The sequence below is a fragment of the Motacilla alba genome, chromosome 7, assembly GCF_015832195.1.
Source record: "Motacilla alba alba isolate MOTALB_02 chromosome 7, Motacilla_alba_V1.0_pri, whole genome shotgun sequence".
NCBI lineage: Eukaryota > Metazoa > Chordata > Aves > Passeriformes > Motacillidae > Motacilla > Motacilla alba.
The window spans coordinates 30,545,262-30,556,216 of NC_052022.1; the positions used below are offsets into that span (position 1 = coordinate 30,545,262).

The following is a 10,955-nucleotide window of genomic DNA, read 5'->3' on the forward strand; positions in this document are numbered from 1 at the left end:
CTATCCTTGGAGTCACTCTTCCCAAAACTTTGGACAAAAAAACCCCTTGCTTTGAACTATATCTCAAATTTAAAAAAAAAAAAAAAAAAAGAGAAAAGTCAATCAAGAGATCAGCCTGGGGTAGCAAATCCCTAAACCGCTCAGGGAAAATACCATGGTACTTACAGAACCAGGCATTGAAACTTCATTTGCAGACCAACAGAAAGCTAGATTTGAGGTGAAAGTGTACTGTTGTTCTAAAATAAAGTTTAATTGAGCATAAATATTCCATTCACTAAGCTTTGAAAATTAAAATATAATTAAGCAGAGACTCAAAATCTGGGTTTGAATGTATGTGAATGGTAAAAGACAAACCACCAAAAAACCCTGTGACAGTTCACGAGAAGACAGTGCAAATGATCAAGAGAGGCTTAACCCATTAAATACCTAACAAAATGACTCACTGTAGAAGATTTATATTTATACAGCCTCAGAAAACATACTCAGAACAGGAATGATCAATTAATCTCTCAAACAACATGCAGCTGGAGGAACAGAGCAGGCCAGCTTGCTGTTTGCATTGTGCAGATAAATCAAAGCCAGCCAGAATGGCATCACATTTTAGTTGACCCCTTCCAGCCTTTCACTGACTAGAAAACTCACTTTGTGGCAAATACATTAAACTTCACAGGAAGTTTTCATACAAACATTTTAAAATCTGTTAATAGAAAACACATTTCTTCAAAACACTTTTTTAAAGTCACTAAGTATTGTTTGATCAAGAACAGGTCTGCTAGAGAAGGAGACTTGAAAACTATAGGAAGGCTCACCTCACTCATCCCCAGCTGGTCAAACTGCCATGAGTGCATCCATCACACAGCTCAGGAACACCACCTCCTCCTCAGCCCCCCTGCCCCATCAATCCAAGCTCCAAAACTTTTGGAACAAAGACTTTCTGCAGCCTATCTGTGCAGCTCCTCCAGAAGGAAGCCCTGCATCAAGCAGGCCTACAAGGCACTGCTGCAACAGCCATAAATTATAGACCATGTTTTCCATTTTCAAGCAAGTTTCACCCCTAAGGAGCATCCTGGCGCTGTTGCCTGCTGCATCCATGCCAAAAAGAAGGAGAATGTTATGCAAACAACTCACGTCATGACAGAGAAGTGCCTAGACTCCATTCACTCTTGCATCACCAAGAGTTCCCAAGCCTCTCGCAGATAAGGCAACCTCCAGGCGGAGCCCTTGGATGGGCTGTTCCCTGCCAAGCCATCCAGAACAACGCCCACAGGTTGCACCACCTGCCCCACATCATCCCATGCTCTCTGATGGTAAGCAGTTCCTCCTGTGAGGCCCCAGCATGAGCACCTGACTGAATTTATAAAATCAGAAATAATTCACATAGAGTGAATTAACTCGGTGCTGGGAAATGTACTTGTTTCAACTGTAAAGCAAGACACAAGTGTTGTAACATTAACCAACATAATTAGGGTTTCCGTGAAAGTGAAACCACCTTGTTCTACAGCACTTCAAACTGCTTTATTCTGTGTTGCTGATATGCACTTACTTAATGTGTTGGGCTATAGGTTTTTCTGCTTCCTCAATATGGATATAAAAACTCTACACACTGAGACATTTAGTCAATTAGATTGGGAGATAATAGGACGTCTGAAATATGTCAAGATCAGGTTTATAATAGGTTTAATGCACTTAAGATAGGTCTGAAGTTGCTACGATAGTGCTAGTATTAACATTAAAGTGAAGAACACTATGAATCCTCGTCTATTAAAGAAAAAACATTAAACTCACATCTTAGGACTCCTGCATTCCAATCTTGTTTTCCATTTAATATGTGCACATTAAGATGTCTGAGTAGACTCTATTTGTTAAAGAGCTTGTTTTCAGTTGGTATCAGCCTCCAGTTTTTTTAACCAGTTTTCCAGCTGTCAACTGCCTCCAAGGTTTACACTTGATTAATGACAGTAATTTCCAAGTGTCCTTTCAGCTGCAAACCAGGCAAGTGCCCAGGGCATTCCAGGAGCACAGGCTGCCAGCACTGGGGAGGGACACGGGCACCCAGCTGCCCCACCAAGCCTGGCGGCAGCAGCAGCAGTCCTGGTCTGCTGCAGGACAGCAAGGCCTTCCTGGCCGTTCCAGCCTCCGGGACCAACTGCCACATCTGCAGGTGGCAGATCATGTCACCAGCTCACAATTTCCACACCGCTATATAAACTCAGGCCCATTGTACTGTAGCTGAAGATTAAGATGAATTTTAGGCTGCATTCAAGCTGTGCCCTACTACCAGCTACATTACTGATAAATCACAGCTTCCTCCCATGAACTCCTCACATCGTCAGCTTCTACTCCCATATTCTCACTCCACCTGTTTGATTTAAGTCCTCTTATGATTTTTACTGGACTTATGACTACTACCACAAATACAACCCTTAAAGGAATGATTGTTTGTTTTTCTCCTGTTCCTTGGTGGGTCTTCAGAGAATACAAATAACAAAATACACGTCACCTTTGTCCACTATTTCTACCCAGTGAAACAAAAAAAAAAACAAACACAAAATAACCAAGCTAGAAAACTAGCATCTCTTTCCTTGGACATTACCAACTAGTGGACAACAAGACCTAATATATCTTAGTAATGTAATAATGTTTGGAGAAGTTTTTACTGAAATACTTCAGTACTGTGTTTATTCAGCTGTTCTCTTCTGTGCTAGTTTATCCAACCAAGTTTATCACTCTTCAACACTGCACTTTTTCATTAACACAACTTTTAAAAAGAGCCTGCTGCTAAAACTTTAGAGCCGCTAAACAGACACGGATTTTAAACTCCATCTAACTTAGAACATCGCAGGCATCCGTAGCAGCTACGGCACCTTCAGCGCTGACTTCCTAAATAAGTAACTGTTCCTACGCTTGTTCCAATAAACAGAGGAGCAACCGACAACCCGCTTACTAAACCCCACGGTATTTTAAGGATGTAAGGGCTCTGGATCCGAGTGACAGCCACACGTAACGCCACGCCTGGATGCTGGCGGCAAGGAGAAGTGCGGGGATGCCTGTGCAGGAGCTCCCGCGGGACACGGCCCGGCCAGCGGCCACCTCCGGGACTACGACTCTGTCACCGGGGAGGCCAGAGGGTATTGCACAGCCCGGCCGCAGCACGCTTCAACCACGATGCTGAGCTGCAGGAGAAGCGGGCCGGCACCCCACCGAGGTCGGCACCCACCACGGCGGCCGTCAAGGCTGACACAACCGGCCGGCTCCGGGGAGGCGCAGCTGACCGGCCCCGGCGCGGCAGGAAGCGCCGCTGGGGAAAAGCTGCGGCGCGGGCCCACGGGCAGCATCCCGGGCGGCTGCGGGGAGAGGCCCGCCGCCCCGGTGGGAGGGCGCTGGAGCCGGTGCCGGGGCAGACACCGGGGAGGAACGGCCTCCCCATCCCGGTGCGCCACAGCCGGCCCGGCCGTCCCGCGGGGCCGGTCGCCGCGGAGCGCGGGCAGGGGAGGCGGCGGCGCCCCGCCGGGCGGCCCCGGCTGCCGGCCCGGCCCCCCGCGCACCGCGGGGCCGCGCTGACTCACCTCGCCCGGGGGCGGCTCCGGGGGGGCGCTCGGCCGGGAGCATCGCAGCCCCTTCCCTGCCGCCGCGGCTGCTGCGGGCGGCGGCTCCGCGCACCTCCCGCCCCCCCGGCCGGGCCGCGCCGCCGCCGCGCAGGGGCGCTGCGGGGAGGGACGGAGCCGCCCCCCGCCCCGCCGCGGGGGGGCCGCGCACCGCCCGGCAACGCCTCCGCGGGCCCCGCGCTGCGGCCCGGCCCGGGCTGGCCCTGCGCGGACACGGGCCGTCCGCGCCTCTGCTGGGACGCGGCAGGGCCTTGGGCTTCAAAACACTGCTTGGCAGCGTTCGTGGGCCCCAAGAGCCGAATGACATTCGCGGCGCTTCCTGCTCCTCACAAGTTCCAAACGCGTAATACAGCATAAAGAATTAATTACCGTGGTGTCTTTCACGGCACTGGCATCACCTCTTCTGTAGTATTGCTTCTAGAACTTGCACACAAATAAAATTCCCTAAATGTTTAAAACAACAACAACATAAACTTCCCCACACGCTAATTACTGAGGCAGAAAAAGGGAGGAAGGGTAATTCCTGAGCAACAGCTCAGTCGTGCTGCAATATCAAAAGGTCAGCAATGTTAAACTAAAGAAGGGGAATAGTCACGAAGTGAAAGGCCAGCCGGAGATTTGAGGTGTTTATCAGCCCTGAGCCGAACTGGAGGTCCTGAAGCTGTTCGAGGATTAAGCTCAAATGATGGTGTTCTTTACACAAGAGTTCACATTGGGCCCTAGTCCAAGCAGGTCGATAAAATGAACAAGCTCCACTGGCCAGCTCTCCCAGTGGCACAGCACGGCAGCTTGTGCCCAGGACAGTGACCTGATGGCAGACACTGCTGACCACAGAACAAGCACATCACTACTTGCATCTTATTTTGCACCTCCCTTTTCTGAGGGAGGATCCCCCTTTTTTCAAAGAATAAAACATAATTTGCATTATGTTGCCCAAGGGAAGAAATTGAGAGAAAACTACAAGTTTGCATAATTGAGGCAGACAAACAGGAACAGAGGCACGACAGGCATTCGACCTATTTAATTTAGTTCTCACCGCAGTGCAAGGGACTCCGGCCGGCGTGGAAGGCAATGCTCTCTTCTGGCTGTCCCCCTGCCACGGCGACACACCAGTGGGGCACGGTCTCTGTGTGTGGATTCACCCGCCACGGTGGACAGCGTCCCATTAACATCCTGCCTATCTCTACAGTAAAGGCTTCTCCTTAAGGAGGCAGGAGACAAAAGCTGAATTTCCTAGGGGAGATGACCTGGGGCAGGAGAAGGCTTGTTTATCATCTGTCTCTGGAAGGATTTTCAGAACTCATCATCTCTGAGAATCTCCCCCACGGCTAATTAACCACAAAGAGAAACCACGTCTGAGACCAGGACTGCAGGCCTCCTGTAATCTTGCAGAATTCAGAGACAGACAATTATTAGCTCGTGTAGTGGGGCTTTTACTACAAAATGGCACTGTAATAAACTAGATCTAAGCTCCAAACAAAATTATTTCATCTTGATGGAGACTATTCTGGCAAATTACTAGAAAAGCTTTTAGGGAGAACATGTAATTCAAATAATTTGCAGTCATTGTTTGTCAACTGAAAAGGAAAAGCAGATCTTTGTAGGCACAGACTACATTTACTGACGTCTTAAAGGCAGTTTTTCTATAATCTGTGATAACTTCACTGTTGCCCATCACACTAGGAATATGACCATCTTCAGCAGCCTTGCTTGGAGCTGTGTTTTTCCTTTTGTTGTAGCTCTGTTTTTGAGTACTTGTATTGTAATCATCCCCCTTCCTTCTACTTGGTCTCAGAGGTGCCAGGGACATTTTCTAAATAAAATTTTTAAAAAATAAATATCTAAACACTCTTTGAATAGAGGAATCAAGACCAAACACGTAACATTTCTTTGTAGGCTGCTGGATATGCATAACCTGGTATGTGAACAAGATGTTACAGCTGAGGATCAGAGAATAGAATATGACCAATAAAGAGTGATGAACAATGTTTATATATATTTATGTGTGTATATATATATATTTAAAATGGTTTCTTGCTGAGTTTAAAAGCCCAATCCATCCCCAGCTGAGTGTGGTGAGGTGAGTGTGAGCACAGAACAGCATTATTCCAGCCTGATAAGCTGCTCTAGCCTGGGCAGAACTGAACATAGCAGGGGCTCTGCATGGTTATTTCTTTCAGCCAGGCTGTGTGTAAACAGCTGGATCGCAGCCTGTTACAAATTACTGCACTTGCTCAGAGTTTTTTCAGCTATGAAAATGAGGATTAAGAAAAGTGGACAAACTGCTGCACTGCTCACAAACTGTCCTAATGTATCTATCACAAATATTTCTAGTCAAAGCAGTCTTCAGAGAACAGGAAATGTCGTTTTAAGTTACTTGAAGTATAAAGTTGTTGGGTTTTTTTAATAGTTGCTAGCATTAAAAAAAAAAACCAAAAAGCTGAGTAAGGTGTAAAATGCATTCAAATTATTGAAATACCTCTTTTTCAAAAACCTCAAGCTCTGAATGAAAGGAAAATGGTTATCTAAATGTGATATACTAAAAACCAATATTTTTCTCTTAGCTAAGACAGTGAGACTAATAAATATGTACATGACCACTGGCTATTTAAAAATTCAGAATCAATACTTTTAAAAATTAATATAAATAATACATAAACATGCCATATAAAACCTCTGTACTACAAACACTCACCTGGGTTAACCTATTCACGCCTTTGGATTTCTGTGGGATTTTGTTTAAATGCATATGTTATTTCATAAAGATTTTGATTTGTGTTCCCCATACAATTTTACCATATATTATGGAGAGAATGCTTGCTAGAAATAGTTACAAATGTTTGATGGCTTAAAAACAAAAGAACCAAATTTAATGCCTAAAAGAAAGCACCAAATGAGCTGAAAAATTAAAGCAAAGTAATTATATTTTAAAAGTAAAATAAAATTAATTACAAATACCTGCTAGGACTGCACATGGCTAACCAGTAGACTGTGTAGACTCATAGTAGACTTTGATTGTAAAGGACAAAGTGGTGTCAGCTGACTCCATGATTTGTTCCTTAGGTTCAAGAGGAAATAAAGCAAATTTAGTTTCTAGGAGCTTAAATTTTCATGTTTAGAAGAACTTACGAGTTTCTTTAATAAGCTGGAACTGTACTTGCAAATCAAGAAATTCTGGTTGATAAACCAGATAAAATATTCTACTGTCCTCTGGCAGCTTTTAACTCTGAGCCAAAAAACAAACAATCATTTACATCAGTCAGATTAGAAAGATAAGGCAAAGGTGAGATTTATGCTGCTAGGACTTGCTCCAGAATACAATGAAGTCAACAGAAAAGCTTTACTTTCCATGAGACCTTTAATATATTTTGCATAACATGAAAACTACTTTTTACAGTCAATTCTTTGCTAGGAGAGGCATTGTATTAAGGCAGCTATGACATTAATTTCTTCCTCTTGTGGAAGTTCTTTATAATACAACAGTTTGTACATATCCCAGGGTAAATCTGGGAAGACTTTAAATTAGCATGAGGAACAGCGTGGCTTTTCCTTACTTCTTCAAAGACTAAAAGCAGTTACAGTACCAGTTAGAGAAAAAAAACCCCAACAGAGGGACTGAGAAACAGTCACCAAGTGAATCAGCAAATGAGGCACAGCTGCAGCAATGTTAATGGTAACCAAGGACAAAATATTCACTGCCAGCAAGACAACCCATGCAGTGGTCTGTCCGGTTTGGCAGGCAAACAGAGTGTTCTCTTCCTCTGAATTTTAATCTAACACTTTTAGAAGCATTACATTCATTAGCAAAGGGAGAGCAATGCACAACACCAAAGACAGAAACTGTGCATACCGTGACTGTCTTTACTCTGTGTGTATACACCAACTTTTTCCTACTAGATAGGCCTTTTATTTTCCCCCTTGAATTCAGATTTGTCCTTGCATGGTAATGAAACCTTTCCTCACCTCAAGACCTTTGAACTAACTGGCAGATATTAAATTTGGTGGGCACAAATATTAAGTTCCTACAACATAGTGTGTTTCTACAACATAGTGCAGAAAAGAAAGGCAAGACAGTGCCCTCCACGGGAGGAAATTCCAGGGCAGGAACTCCAATGTGTCCAGTGCCCATTTGTCCAGTGAATCACTCTTTGTGCCTGAGCAGCAGTGAAGAACTTAGAGGCAGGTAAGGGACTAGAGGAGGGAACTAGAAAAAAAAGGGGAGGAAACAGGTAATACATTTAAAATGGTGACACAAGGGAGTGCAAGGAATTTGCATTTGTAAAAATACAAATACACAAACCTGCAGGAAATACAACTTCATTGGTTTTGCTGTCCACAGAATAAATTTTTAAGTTGGGCTGCTGACAACATTGATGCCATTGAATAGGTGCAAAAATATGATGTCCTTGGTCCTGTCATGACCCTCCAGACTGGGAAGTGTGCAAAGTCTTGCTGACCCTGTAGTCCAGGCAGAAGCTAGAGACAATTTATGCAATTTATCCACTGAACCTGCAATGAATTCTGCATTGGCCTGTCTTCACAGAGGGAATGAAGCTTAAATGGCCAGAGCTTAGAAATTGATCTATTTAGACCCTCGGGGGGGGGGGGGGGGGGGGGGGGTCCCTAGAAAAAAAATCCGACTTTTAAAACTTAAAAGCTCCCACATGCTTGTACATCTTATTCTAAATAAACACTAGAAATGTTAAAATTAAAATGCAAAATGAGTAGGGCAGGCAAAGCAGTTAAAAATGCGACACATCCTCCTACCTCCTCTGCCCACTATGTCCTTGCACAATGAGTCCTTACTTCTACATGACTTTGGTAAAACAAGTGTGTGGTTTTTATGCTGTGTTCTGAGTGTACCAAGTACCTTCTGAAACTCGTGTTTGATGACAGCAGGTATGTGACCAAGGGACACCAAACTGACCACTTCTCTGTGATCCCTAGGAACTTCCTTCTATCCCCTCTGAGAGCAAGGGGTTGAGCAAACACCAGCATTCCAGCAAGAAATTATTTACTGTTATTGTCCTTTACATCCACCAAAGAAATGCATAGAGGGTCAGATATCCCTGGTTTCCTAATTACTAGGCACTGACTTGAGGTCAACGGGAATTTGAGTTCTCAGCTCTTAAAAACATTATATTTCTGACAATAGCTTTTAAAGGAAATACCATAGCATTGCATGGCAAAATATTCCCTGAGCAAAAGAAATTTAAATTGAGGTTCCATATTCTACATACGGAAAGACTATTACTTTTGATTTTGTACAGCACTACGTATTGTTCTCTTTTAATAACAGGACTAGCTCTCACAATTTATATGACTTTAAAAAAATGGTGATAACTCAGAGCACTTTTCATTTGAACTGGTTTTTGTTTGTTTTAATGAGATGCAAGTGCAGCCATGTAGTTTTATCTCCCTGCTTAAATTCCTATTTTCTACAATGTAGCCTTTGTAAACCTGAACCAAGACTAAGGCATTTTTGTTTAGTACCTGTACATTTAAGTGACACAAGCAGTGAAATCATCTTTTGTACTGAGGAACACACTGCACCAAATTCAGACCAAGGCTGGCTGCTGATTTCAGAGGCCTCACATCTGAATCCCTCTAGAGCTGAATTTGCCTCAGTATAAATACAAGCAGTAAATGTCACTTTTCATACAGAAGGGAGTCACAGTTAGCCAAGCCATCTAGCCTCTTTTCCCAGAAAGCATACTGATCTTTTTATTCTGTATTTCCTCTCAGGACCTCCAACATAACTGATGGGTTGATCTCTTAATTTCTTGGTTAACAGAAGAACATCCAAGCAATACTAGTAGTTGAATTTAGTTTGTAGATGAATTTCAAATGGGTCCCTCCTCTCAAAGTGTGAGAACAATGAGCAACGATGCCCTTCCCAAATTCAAGATGATATCCTCACTGTAAAGAACAAAGGACCTGAGTACTAAGTCTCAGTAAGAGGATTGCCACAGACTTCAGTTACACTGGGACTCAAAGCAGTATCTCTGATCAAAAGTGATTGTGAAATAAATAGAAACTTTTTTGACAAATTGAAGGACTCAGCTATTGAAAATGTGCTTAGGACAGGTAAACTATATTGCCAGTCATGCCGTGGAATAATAATAGCAGATTTAATGCTCTCTGATAATATTACAGGACAAAGTTACGTATTTTTTTTCAAGTTTTGTATTCTCTTTTCTGGTTGCAAAGAAAAATCTTTTAATAACATCCAAGAAATAATTTAGATGTTTTCTTTTTAGGGCTATAAGTGAGATAAAGTACTTAATGTAAAGAGGTACAAATTGTTTCAGAAATACTGTACACAGCTATTTACTTGTTTCCTACAATATCCCAGTTAGCACAATGTATTTAAGAAAGCATATTGTAGTATTCTCAGTGGAAAGCTTCAGAACATCTGTTTATTTCAGAGTCTGGAACTGAAGATAAAAATAAGACAAACAAAATCTCAGAAGATATTAATAGTTACATACTTACTAAGCTCATTAATAATTTCATTGGATTCTTCCACAGCAATGTTTCTTTTCCTAACCTGGAAACAAAATTATTGACAGTAAAAAAAAACCAACATATGCTTAGTTTGCAACAGAATGCTGATTTAGGTCTGAAGGACTTTATTTTGCAGTGTGTACTGGCCTAAAGTTCTACTACAACAACTGGGGTCAGACTCCAGGTGAAGACCAGGTGCTACATTAGTGGTTTGTGTTTGGCAAGGATTGAGAGTAGATAGCTTGTATTAAGCTAGTTGCCATGATATAGCCACTGTGATATAGCCTGGCCTCAGGAAGCAGCTCCTCTTTAAGTCTGAAACATATCTTTGAGAAAGTTTGCTCCTTCCATTTAATCTCGACATTTACCCACAGTTACCAAAGCATCTTTCTCCAACAAGTTTTTCCAACCCAATTATATAGTAAAGGATAAGAAAATGGACCTCAGCTATTTGTGTGTGGCTGGGGGAACAACACCACCACTCCCAGGTATCAGTTTTCAGCGCAGGACAGCTACTCGTTTTTCCAAAGTCTGTTTGGAAGTGTTGGCAGGATCTAAATGACCTTACAAAGGAATTTCTCAAACAGAAACAAAGGGATGTTGAACCGCGTCCCAGTTCTGATTTTTTTCACTGCCTTATTAGACAAGGTCAAGCTTTCAACCATATGCTATGGCACCTCACTAAAGGTGTTTTGGAGGCAAAGTGGAAAAAGGGAGCAAACTTGATGAATGCTATCAATTCACAGTACACAAGTACTGCCAGAAAAAACGTGGAGTAAAACTTAAACATTCTGATTTAGCGTCTCCACAGTGTATAAAAGAAAACTGCCTGTGGTGTTTTAG

General features: G+C 43.1%; 1 protein-coding gene across 3 annotated transcripts in view; it reads right to left on the reverse strand.

The window, feature by feature from the left end:
• MFSD6 (major facilitator superfamily domain containing 6) overlaps positions 1-5,362 on the reverse strand; it is a 29,676-nt gene extending 24,314 nt beyond the window's left edge. For 2 of the 3 annotated variants that reach the window (XM_038142400.1, XM_038142403.1), the window contains exon 1: positions 3,567-3,723. The gene's annotated coding sequence lies outside the window, so the exon portion shown is untranslated. Of the gene's footprint in view, positions 1-3,566; positions 3,724-4,641 lie in introns of those variants that run through there. The other variant, XM_038142401.1, reaches the window with a different exon arrangement.
• Positions 5,363-10,955: the final 5,593 nt, after the last annotated feature.